Source organism: Chrysochloris asiatica, unplaced genomic scaffold, assembly GCF_000296735.1.
Source record: "Chrysochloris asiatica unplaced genomic scaffold, ChrAsi1.0 scaffold00204, whole genome shotgun sequence".
Classification (NCBI taxonomy): Eukaryota; Metazoa; Chordata; class Mammalia; order Afrosoricida; family Chrysochloridae; genus Chrysochloris; species Chrysochloris asiatica.
In genome coordinates, this window is record NW_006408722.1 from 4,031,817 (window position 1) to 4,043,752 (window position 11,936).

Sequence of the window (11,936 nt, forward strand, 5' to 3'; positions counted from 1 at the left end):
CAGAGACTGGTCCCTCCTGACAATATGTCTGACGTATGAGAGATGAAGTTTGGCCATCCTGGCCTCCAAGGAGCACTCTGACTGCACTTCTTTTAACATAGATCTGTTTAGTTTTTTTTGTCAGCCCATGGTACTTTCAATATTCTCCTCCAACACCATAATTCAAAAAGCATAAAGTCTTCTATGGTCTTCCTTATTCACTGTACAACTTTTGCATACCTATGAGGTTATTGAAAATACTATGGCTTGGGTCAGGCGCACCTTATTCCTCAAGCTGACATCTTTGCTGTTCAACATTTTAAAAAGGTCTTGTGCATCAGATTTGCCTAATGCAAAACATCATTTGATTTCTTGACTGCTGCTTCCATGAATGTTGATGGTTGATTCAAGAAGAATGAAGTCCTTGACAACTTCATTTTTTTCTTCATTGATAAGAATATTATTTATCTGTCCAGTGGTGAGGATTTTTGTTTTCTTTACATTGAGATGCAATCCATACCAAAGGCTGTGCTCTTCATCAGTAAATATTTTAAGTCCTTTTCACTTTCAGCAAGCAAGGTTGTATCATCTGCATATCACAGGTTGTTAATGAGTCTTCCTTCAATCCTGATGCCACGTGTTTCTTCTCAGATTATTTGCTTAGCATACAGGTTGAATAAATATGGTGAAAGAATACAACCCTGTCACACACCTTTCTTAATTTTAAACCATTCAGTGTTCTCATGTTCTGTTTGAACAACTGCCTCTTGGTCCAGGTACAGATTCCTTATGAGCACAATTAAGTGTTCTGGAATACTCATACTTCGCAATGTTGTCCATAGTTGTCATGATCCACATAATTGAAAGCCTTTACGTGACCTTTGTCTGACCATGAGAGATGTGAATTTGGGTCTGGGGGGTGCACATAATATTATGTGTACTGTTGTCATCTGGGTGACCTCAGAGACATCACTCCTTTATATTTCCTGACAAACCAGGAAATTCATCAAAGTCTTTTCTCATCATATTTTACTCAAGAGCTTTTTTTTTAGGGTAGGAGGTAGGAGTAAGAAATTAGGGTGAAGGTTAGGACTATGGCTAGGTCTAGACTGACCTAAGATTTCATTTAGTCGTAGGGTTATGGTTAGGACTAGAGTTAGTTTTAGGGTTAGAGGTTGAGCTAGTTTTAGGCTCACAGGTTTATTGATTTTAAATTTTTATTTATTGAAATCTACTTGATTTTCTCTTCATTTGGAAGTTCTCTCTTTGTTGTTGTTGTTGTTGTTGTAAACTAGTGTCTCTGGTTCCCTTTTTTCAGTCTTGTAGGTTTGTTTTACTTTGAATACTTCTATACCTGGGTTGAGTTGTGGGTGATATTGTCATGTGCATTAATGTCAGGTTCTTGTCTGCTCTTGTTGGTTCTCTGTCTAAAGAATTCCTTTTAATATTTTTGTACAGTTAGTCTAGTTTTTACAAATTCTTTTAATTTATGTTTATCTAGAAATGTCCTAATCTCACCATCAAATAAGATAGCCAATTATGCTGGGTGTATGATTTTTGGTTAGCTTTTTTTTTTTTTTCATTCAGAATTTCATATATGTCATCCCATTGTCTTGCCTGTATAGCTTTTGCTGAGAAATCAGAGTTTAGTCTTATTAGTTTTCATTTGTAGGTAAGTTTTTGTTTTTCTTGAGCTGCTTTCAGGATTCTTTCCTTGTCTTTAGCTTTGAAAAAGTTGATTATAATACGCATTGGTGATTTTCTTTTACTGGATATGTCTTTTCTATCCAATGTCATCTTATATCCCACAAAGTGTTTGTGGGGACCATGTAGATAAGGTATACAGGACTCTAATGCTGGGATTGATTAATTTTGTCATCCAGCTAAATTTAAAAGGTGCCATCTCATAGGCAGGAACAGATGATCCCAAGACCATCAAGAAGGAGGAACATGAGTGAAGTGTGAGAGCTCTACCTAGAAAAGTGGCTCCAGCAGAGGCAACAGCAAAGGCAGTGGGCTCTAGGCCTATGGACTGAGTAAAGCTGAGTGCCTATGGGCAGGAGACTGGCTTGCAAGATTTGCCCTTTGTCACAGACTGACTAAAAGATCTTTGTAATACATGCCCAAGCAGGGAAGCAGCCAAGTGACCACATGGCTGAGAGTCCAAAGACAAGAGTGAGGCAGTATGGCAGACAAGAGGCATTCCTGACATAGAACTGCTGCATCCTGAGTTTTTCTGACCCTGAATTGTACCCTGTTCACTTCCCTAATAAATCCCATAATCCTGAGTATTGTTATGAGTTCTAAGTGGTCATTGCCATGGATTATCAACCCAGATGTGAAGCAAGCAGACAGTACTGTGGTAGGAATGGATGGCTGGTGTCAGAATAGGGTAAAGGCACGCTGACTTCCACCTTGTAGGAATCAGCCTTGGGCTGATTTTTTTTGTTTTTTTTAAGTTTTTATTGTGAATTGAGTGAAAGTTTACAAGGCTGATCATCAGTTTTACACTCAACAAATCAGACACGTTTCATTACAATGATTATAATCCCCTCCATGTACCATCATCAGTTAACATTATTTCTGTCTATTCATTCTTGTTTTTTTAAACATTCAGACATATATAATTTACACCACCACAGGCCTCATTCTGCAAGTCTGCCTCCTGGTCGCCAGCTCTCAGTGCCTCTCTTTCCATGAATCTAGAGTCCTCAGCTGCTCCCTCTCTCCATGTGAACAAGTTTTAGCAGAACCCCCAGGCTAAGACAGTATGAAGAAGGAGAAGTGGATCACTTTTGAAAGGTGAGCCACTGAAAACCTGATGAAGAGCAGCAGAACTTTATCTGATAAAGTGCCAGAAGATGAGGCCCTCAAGTTGGAAGTCGCTCAAAATACTACTGGGGAAGAGATGTCTTCTCAAAATAGAGTTGACCTTAATGGTGTGGATGGAGCAAAGCTTTTGGGACCTTCATTTTCTGATGGAGCACAACTCAGAATGAGAAGAAACAGCTACAAATATCAATTAATAATCAGAAGATGAAATGTATGCAGTATAAATCTAGGAAACTAGGTCTTGGCGATAGAAGCAATGCTGGAGATAGCATGTAGAATTTTGCAAGACCAATGACTTATTTACTGCAAATAATTTTTTTCAACACATAAACAGCAGCCATACATATGGACCTCATCAGAATGAACACACACAAATCAAACTGACTACATCTGTGGGAAGAGCCAATGGAGAAGCTTGTATGATTAGTCAAAACAAGACCAGGGGCTGAATGTGGAACAGACCATCAAATTCAGGCTGAAGCTGAAGGAAATTAAAACAAGTCCGCAAAAGCTAAAATAAGACCTAAAGTATATCCTACCTGAATTTAGATAATATCTCAAGAATAGATTTGATGCATTAGATACTAATGACCAAATGCAAGAGGAGTTATGGAATGACATCAGGAGCATCATACAAGAAGAAATCAAAAGGTCATTAAAAGGACAGAATATAAATAAAACTAAAATGGATATCAGAAGATACTCTGAAACTTGCTCTTGACTGTAGAGATGCTAAAATAACTAGAAGAAGTGATGAAGTAAAATAACTGAGCAGAAAATTTCAAAGGGCAGCTCAAGAAATATGCAAAGACCCGGACATAGAAAAACAAAAGAGAAGAACATGCTTAGTATTTCTGAAGCTGAAAGAACTGAAAAAAAGATTCAAGCCTTGGGTTACAATACTGAAGAATTCTATAAGCAAAATATTGAATGATTCATGTACATCAAAAGAAAATAGAAGGAATACACAGATATGATCAAGAATGGATGGTAGTGAAGCAAAAAAATCCAAGCTGCACTGAAGGCATTGGTGAAAAACAAGATTCCAGGAATTGATGAGATGCAAATAGAAATGTTTCATAAACTGATGCAGTGCTGGAAGCATTCACTCATCTATGTCAAGACATTTGGATAGCCACCTGGCCAAACTAACTGGAAGAGATCTATATCTGCTGATTCTGAAGAAAGGTGATCTAATGAAATATGGAAATCATTGAACAATAGCATTAATATCATATGCAAATAAAATTTTGTTGAAGATAATTCAAAAACAATTGCAGCATTACATCGACAAGGAGCTGCTAGACATTCAAGCCAGATTCAAAACAGGGCAGAGGAATAAGAGCTATCATGGCTGATGTCAGATGGAATGTGACTGAAAGAGACTACCGGAAGGATGTTTATTTGTGCTTTATTGACTTTGCAAAGGCACTGGACTGTATGGTAACATTGCAAAGAATGGGAATTCCAGAATACTTAATTGTGTTCATGAAGAACCTGTACACAGACCAAGAAGCAGTCATTGGAACAGAAAAAGAGAATGCTTAATGATTTAAATTCAGAATGGCTGGACTTCATGTCTCATAGTTTGAACATGTTGTCAGGAAGGACTAGACCCTGGAGAAGGACATCATGGTTGGTAAAGTGGAGGATCAGCAAAAGAGAAAAAGACCCCCAGTGAGATGGATTGACACAGTGGCAGCAACAAGGGGGTCAAAGATAACAATTGTGAAGATAGTACATGACTGAGCAGTGCTTTGTTTTATTGTGCATAGGGTCACTGTGAGTTGTAACTGACTCAACTGTACATGCATTGTAAAAATCACATAATTACAATCTTCAATTCATCTCCTTCCCTTCTCCTTAAACACACCCCAATATGCTGATTGTCTTCACCATTCCACTAAAACCTCCTGTCAAGGTTACCAGAGCCCTCTGTGTGGTCAGATCCAATGACTACCTCTCAGTCCTTATCAGGACTTCACTCTTTTCCTTGAAAAACTTTCCTTACTTGACTTCCCAAATACTAAATTCTCCATGTTTTTCTTCCTACCTCTCAGACTTGCCCATCTCAGTGTTCTTTGCACACTCTCCTCAGTTCCCTAACTCCTAAGCTTTGGGGTGCCACAGGTCTCAGTACTTGGATACAATGTTTCTCTTCTCTTCTCCAACTCCACTACCTCGGTGATCTCAATCAATTTCATGATTTTATAAACCAGCTACATGTGGATTACCTCCAAATTTATATCTCCCACATGTACCTGTTCTGTAAATTCCTGAGCTCCTAATCAGTTAACACCCACTTGGATATTTAATAGACAGCTCAATGATAACATGCCCCACAATGAGCTCCTGACCTCTTCCAAACCTGCTTCCCATTCAGCCTTTCCCCAAATAATAACAAATATCACTTATAAAGAGCTTATTGTGTGCTTTGAATTGTTCTAGTGCTTTATTATACTAGCTCATTTACAACTAACTCCAATATAATTGCTGTTGTTTTGTGCCCTTGAGTTAGTTCTGACTCATAGTGACCCTGTATAGGGTTTCTGAGGAGCGGTTGGTAGGTTTGAACCATTAACCTTGCAGTTAGCTGTCTAGTGCTTATCCCACAGCGTGACATCAGGCTATTACTATTATTTTCCCAATTTTGTAGCGTGAGAAATTAAGGCGTAAAGAAGTTAACTGACAAAGAGGTTAAGGACACAGGGTATATGTGACAATGCCTCTCTAGAGATTCTATGAGAGCAAAAACTGTCTTAATTGTTGTTCTAGAATAGTGATTGGCACCACCAGGTGATCCGTAAGTGGTTGTTGAATGAATGAATGACGGAAGAGTTTACATATTTAAGCTTTATGTGATTTTCCCAATCAGGAGGAATGCAGTCAGGTGGAACATTTTTACCCAGAATAAACCCAAAAATGTTTTTTCAGGACAGGTTGTGGGAGTACAGCCAGTGACTAGCATGTAGTGGAGATCTGGATACAGTGTTCCTTCTCACTCCTCCCTCCATTTGTGATCCCTTAGGGGAGTCCTGGTGTGGTACTGTGGATTAATGTACTGGACTGCAAGGTTGGCAGTTTAAGCTCACTAGCGGCTCCACAGAAACCCTATACAGGGACATTATGGGTCTCAACTGACTCAAAGGCACTTACAACTACAACAAAGGGACGTTCTGGTGTGGCTCTGTAGGATAAATACTCAACTGCAATGTTAGTTTGAACTGCAAGATTGGTGGTTCAAATCCTTCAGCCACTCCTCAGAAACCCTATACATGGTTGCTCTGAGTTTAAACTGACTTGATGGCACTTAACAACAAAACAAGGGGCGACTCCAAGTGCCCAGACAGTTGAAAGAGCTGTAGTGCTCATCCCAGTTTTTCAGCATAATAATTACAATAATAATAGTCCTGGTGTGGTGCTGTAGGATAAGCTCTGGACCCCAAGGTCAGTTTGAACTGCGAGGTTGGTGGTTCAAACTCACCAACTGCTCTTCAAAAACCCTATGCATGGTCAGTATAAGCTGGAACCAACTTTATGGCACTTAACAACAACAGCAATTATTATTATTGTTTATCACTATGTGACTGGTGGAGTCCTGGTGTGGCACTGTGGGTTAATGCACCAGACTGCAAAGCCATTTGAGCTGCACATTGGCAGTTCAAGCTCACCAGCTGCTCCTTGGAAACCCTATACAGAGTCGCTATGGGTTGGAATCGACTTGACGGCACTTAACAACAACCATGTGACTGGTACTCTGCTAAATGCTTTATGTGCATTAACTCAATTCCCCCTCTACCTTAGTTGTAGGTCTATTATTATTATTATTATTTTAACCTTTCAATGTGAATTGGGTGAAGGTCTACAGAGAAAAATCAGTTTTTCCTCCAACAAACACATTTTGTTTCATCTCACTGATTGTAATTCCCACAATGTAACAGAACATATCCTACTTCCTCCTGTGTTTTCTACTTTCATACCCTTTATGGTCTTCTGGACTTGTCCTTGGGCATACACTGCCCTTTTGATCTCAAATAGTTGCTTATTCTGAGGTGTGTGTACAATTACCATATAGATCTCTCTATTGTTTGGATTAAAATTGAGTCATAGTGGTGAATTCATTTCCAGACCTGAAGGATGACTAAGGGTCACAGTCTTTGGGGTCCCACCCTGCTCTATCTGACTAGTATCTGACTGGTCTAGCTGACTGGTCTCTTTTTATGATTTTGAGTTTTGTTCCACATTTTTTTCATACTCTATCCACAGAACTCTCTATTGTGATCCTGTTAGAGAAGTCAAGAGTGGTAGCTAGGCCTCAACCTAGCTCTTCTGGTCTCTGGTGATGGAGGCTGAGGTTCATGTGATCCATTAATCCTCTGGACTAATTATTTTCATGCTTCTTTAATTTTCTTCATTCTTCTTTGCCTTGGATGGGAAGAGACCAATAGTAGCTGGCAAGCTTTTAAGAGCCCGATTGCTGCTCACAAAAGTAAAATGTTGAACATTATCTTTGTGACCTGTGTTATGCCAACTGACTATGGTAAGGGTTGTTACTGTTAAGTGCCATCGAGTCAGTTCTGATTCAGAACAACCCTTTATAGGGTTTCTGAGAAATGGCCGGTGAGCTTGAACCACCAACTTTGCATTAACAAACTGACTTTGCAGTCCAGCACGTTAACCCACAGCGCCACACTAGGATTCCATGGTAATGGTAGGTCATTTTATTAACCCCATTCTACAGTTGAGGAAAGTAAGATTGTGATAAATGTTAAGTAGATTGCAGATTTTAAAAGACTTTATGTATCCTAGAGTGGGGAGGAGATAAAAGGCACTGCTAAAGTCTGCCACCACATTGAATGGCTTTTTGACATAGGGAACAATGGTTTGGGTAGTCCATTCTAGGCTAAGATGCTTTTTGCACTAACCAAGCATAGGCATTCACTCAGAATCTCTCCTTTCTCAGAGTTCCTGCCCGGCTATAATAGCAGCTTATTTTCCTCCCAGGGTGAGGAAATTATTTGGGATTGTCAATTTAGAGGGCATTGAAACCTTTGTGGTATTCTAAATCCTTGTTGTTGGAGGTCATTAGGCTAATTCTGACTCCTAGTGAGCCCCTGTGATAGAGTAGGACTAACTGTTCCACAGAGTTTTCTTGGGAGCCCTGGTGGCACTGTGAACTACTCATTGGGCTGCTAACTACAAGGTTGGTGGTTCAATTTCACCAACTCTTCTTGGAAGACAGATGAATCTGTCTGCTCCCGTAAAGATTTATAGCCTTAAAATCTTATTTAGCATTCCTAGAGTTGGAATCAATTCAATGGCAGTTGGTTTGGGATTTTGTAACCTTTATAGGAGCATAGCAGGTCTTTTTGCTGCAGAGTTACAGCACAGGATGGGTTTGAACTGCCAAAATTTTAGTTAGTTGCTGAGTGCTTAACTGTTGTGCCACCAGGGCTTGTTAATGATGCTGTCACTGGGTAGGTAATATTTTTAGTCTAACTCCTTCTTAAAATCAGCACACTGCCAAAGAAGGCTAGACATGGACAGGAGCTAAATGTCACTTTTGCCATTTTGACACATCTCTGTCTACTTTGTCCACTTATTAACCACTGTGAGTCCAACAACAAGCTTCTTTGGGTATATGTATAGGAATCAATAACTTTTGAACAAAAATCTGGAAAAGTTTGTGATTTTTTAACTTTGAAAATGTATCAGTGTCTCTTCTTTATTCTCCATCTCTCTAATCTTCACGTTCCTGTGTACTGGCCAAGAGGTTGTCAAAAGCATGCTAAATTGATTACTTTTTTTTTCTTGGCAGTTCACCACTGACTTGCTTTTTATTTTGTTTAAGAACTAGTAATAGGCATGGTTGCTCTGTAAGATAAGCACTGAACTTGCACTACAAGGTCAACAGTTCGAGTCCACCAGTCACTTCAAGAAAGAACGATAAGGCTTTCTGATCCTGCAAAGATTTACAGCTTTCGAAACCCTATAAAGGGTCACTATGAATTGGAACTGACTCAATGGCACTTAACAACAACAATAACAACAGCAATAGGCAACAAAGGAACAAAATAATTAATGCAACTCTGATCAGACTTAAGTTAATTGGGTAATAAATAAAACACTATGCTCTTCAAAGATTTGGGGACATAATGTTAAATTAATATTTGCTCTAAATTCCCCAAAGAGAAAGATAACCAATCAAGACATTGACTTAAAGGATGTACATTTTGGTCAAAATACACTGAATTGTACACTTAAGTATTCCATTTGTTAGTCGACTCACTGAGCTATGTAAATTTAACCTCAATGAAAAGTAGCCAGGCAAGAGTAATAAAAAACACAATAATATATGCAAAAATAACCTGTAAACATATGATGCTCCACTACCTATAGGATAGGCTAAGGGCATGGCTTCTGGGAGTCTGGGTATTCATCTGCATTGTGGTGTCAAACTCTAGGACATATAGCATCGAATTAGCTAAATTCTAGAAGGGATTCACATGTGGAATTGCAATCATGGTAGGTATTCAACAGCATGGAGGTCAGAGCATGTTGCTGTTACAGCTAATAACAATGTTCTGTCCAGATGTTCACAATTGGGGGAAACTTGCTTCCCAGACACAGGACGTCTGAACATAATTTCACTTACTTTTGCTGTAAGCAACAGAAACCAACTCTGGCTCCTTTACATTAAAGAGAGCATTAGCAGCAGCTTGGAGTCACTAGGTGGTCCAAACGGCTACTGTGATAGCTTGCTAACCTAAAGGTTGGAGGTTCAAGTCCACCTAGAAGAAAGGTCTGAGAATCTATTTTTGAAATTTTATCATAAAAAATCCTATAGAGCACAGTTCTAATCTGACACCAAGAGGTGGAATTAAGTTGATGCCAATGGGCATACAGCAACAGCTCAGTGAGTCAGCTAACAAGAAATTAGTCAGGAGTCAGGGATTGTCTGTTTAAGCTGCTGTAGTCAAGTTTCTATTATTTGAGTGAAAAACCATCACAATTTCTACAGTTCCAAATATAACGGAAAAAATACGTAAAAATTGTTGTTGTTAAGTGCCATTGAGTCAGCTCCAACTCATAAACTCATAATGACTCTGTATAGGGTTTCCAAAGAGCTACTGGTGTATTTGTGCCTCCAACCTTGAGGTTAAGCATCCCCTACAGTGCCACACCAGGACTCCAAAGTAAAAATTAGATAATACTATATTTGACAGCATAATAGTTAAAATGGAGAAATGACCCAAATGTCCCAATGGATAAAGAAAATGTGGTCTAGCTACACAATGGAATATTATTTATCAATACAAAGGAATGATAAATCGGTATAACATGGATGAATAAATCAAACGATGTATTGCATTAGGCAAATCTTGCCTGAACCAAGCCACAATCTTTTCAATAGCCTCATATGCATGTGAAAGTTGGTACATGAATAAAGGAGACCATAGAAAATTGATGTATTCGAGTTAAAGCATTAAAGAAGAATATTAAAAATACCATGTATTTCCAGAAGAACAAACAAATCAATATTGGAAGAAATGCACACAAAACTCTCCTTAGAAGCCAAGATGGCCAGACTTTGTCTGTCATACTTCAGTCATGTTATCAGGAGGGACTTGTCCCTGGAGAAGGCCATCATGCTTGGTAAAGTTGAGGGTCAATAAAAAACAGGGAGACCCCAATGAGATGGATTAGCACAGTGACAGCAGCAGTGAACTTAAGAGTAATGATTGTGAGGTTGGTACAGGACCAGGCAGTGTTTTGTTCTGTTGTGCATAAAGTTGCTATGAGTTGGAACCAACAACAACATGGATAAGCCTTGAAAACTGGATGATAAGTGAAAGAAGCCAGACATAAAAGATAGCATATTATATGACTTGATTTGTATGAAATATCCAGAGTAGGTAAATTCATAGAGAGCAGAAAGGTAGATTGGGATCTGTCAGGGATGAGAGAGAAAGAAGGATGGGAGTGACTGTTAATAGGTGTGGGGTTTCTTTTTGGAGTGATAAAAATGTTCTTGAGTTAGACAGTAGTATTGGTTCCACAACTTTGTAATTATATGAAAATTGACTCCATTGTATAATTTAAAAGGGTAGTTTTATATCATATGTATTATAATATACCTCAAGAACAATGAGAACAACAACAAAACATGCCTAACTATATAAATTGAGAATTAGAAATTAAAAGACACACCAAAAGACAAAGCTGGAAGCGATTCAATACTAGAATCAGGGGCAGGACTTGGGCAGGTAAGAAACAGTTACTTTCCATGATTAGCTCTTTCCTATTCTTTGATATATTTATTTAAAACAACTCGTTTGCATTACATTGGCAAAAATTTTAAAGAAAATTTAAAGGAAAAGGAAAAATTATGACATAAAAATATTTTCTCCTTTAACAACACCCTGCTGAAAAGCGACTGGGTAAAGGAAGAAATTAAACATGAATTCACAAAGTTCCTAGAAATAAACGAGAATGAAAACACAACATATCAAAATCTTTGAGACACGGAGAAAGCAGTTCTCAGAGGACAATTAATTGCGATAAATGCACACATCCAAAAAGAGGAAAGAGCCAAAATCAACACACTAACACAGCATATTCAACAATTAGAAGCAGACCAGCAGAGGGAACCTACAGTTTCCAAAAGAAAGGAAATAATCAAGATAAGAGGAGAAATAAATGAGATTGAAAACCAAAAAACTATAGAAAGAATCAACAGGACAAGGAGCTGGTTCTTTGAAAAGATTAATAAAATTGACAAACCATTGGCAAAACTAACTAAAGAAAAGAGGGAGAAGACACAAATAAATTTTATTAGAAACCACACAGGGGAAGTCACAACAGAACCAAACAAAATAAAAAAGATAATAACAGAATACTACGAAGAGCTGTACTCCAACAAATTTGAAAATTTGGACAAAATGGATACATTTCTAGAAAAACACGACCTACCTAAACTTACTCTGACTGAAGTAGAAAATTTGAACAAACCCATAACAAAAGAAGAAATTGAACAGGTCATCAAAAAACTCCCTACCAACAAAAGCCCCCAGGCCCAGATGGCTTTACGGCAGAGTTCTACCAAACATTCAGAGAAGAACTGT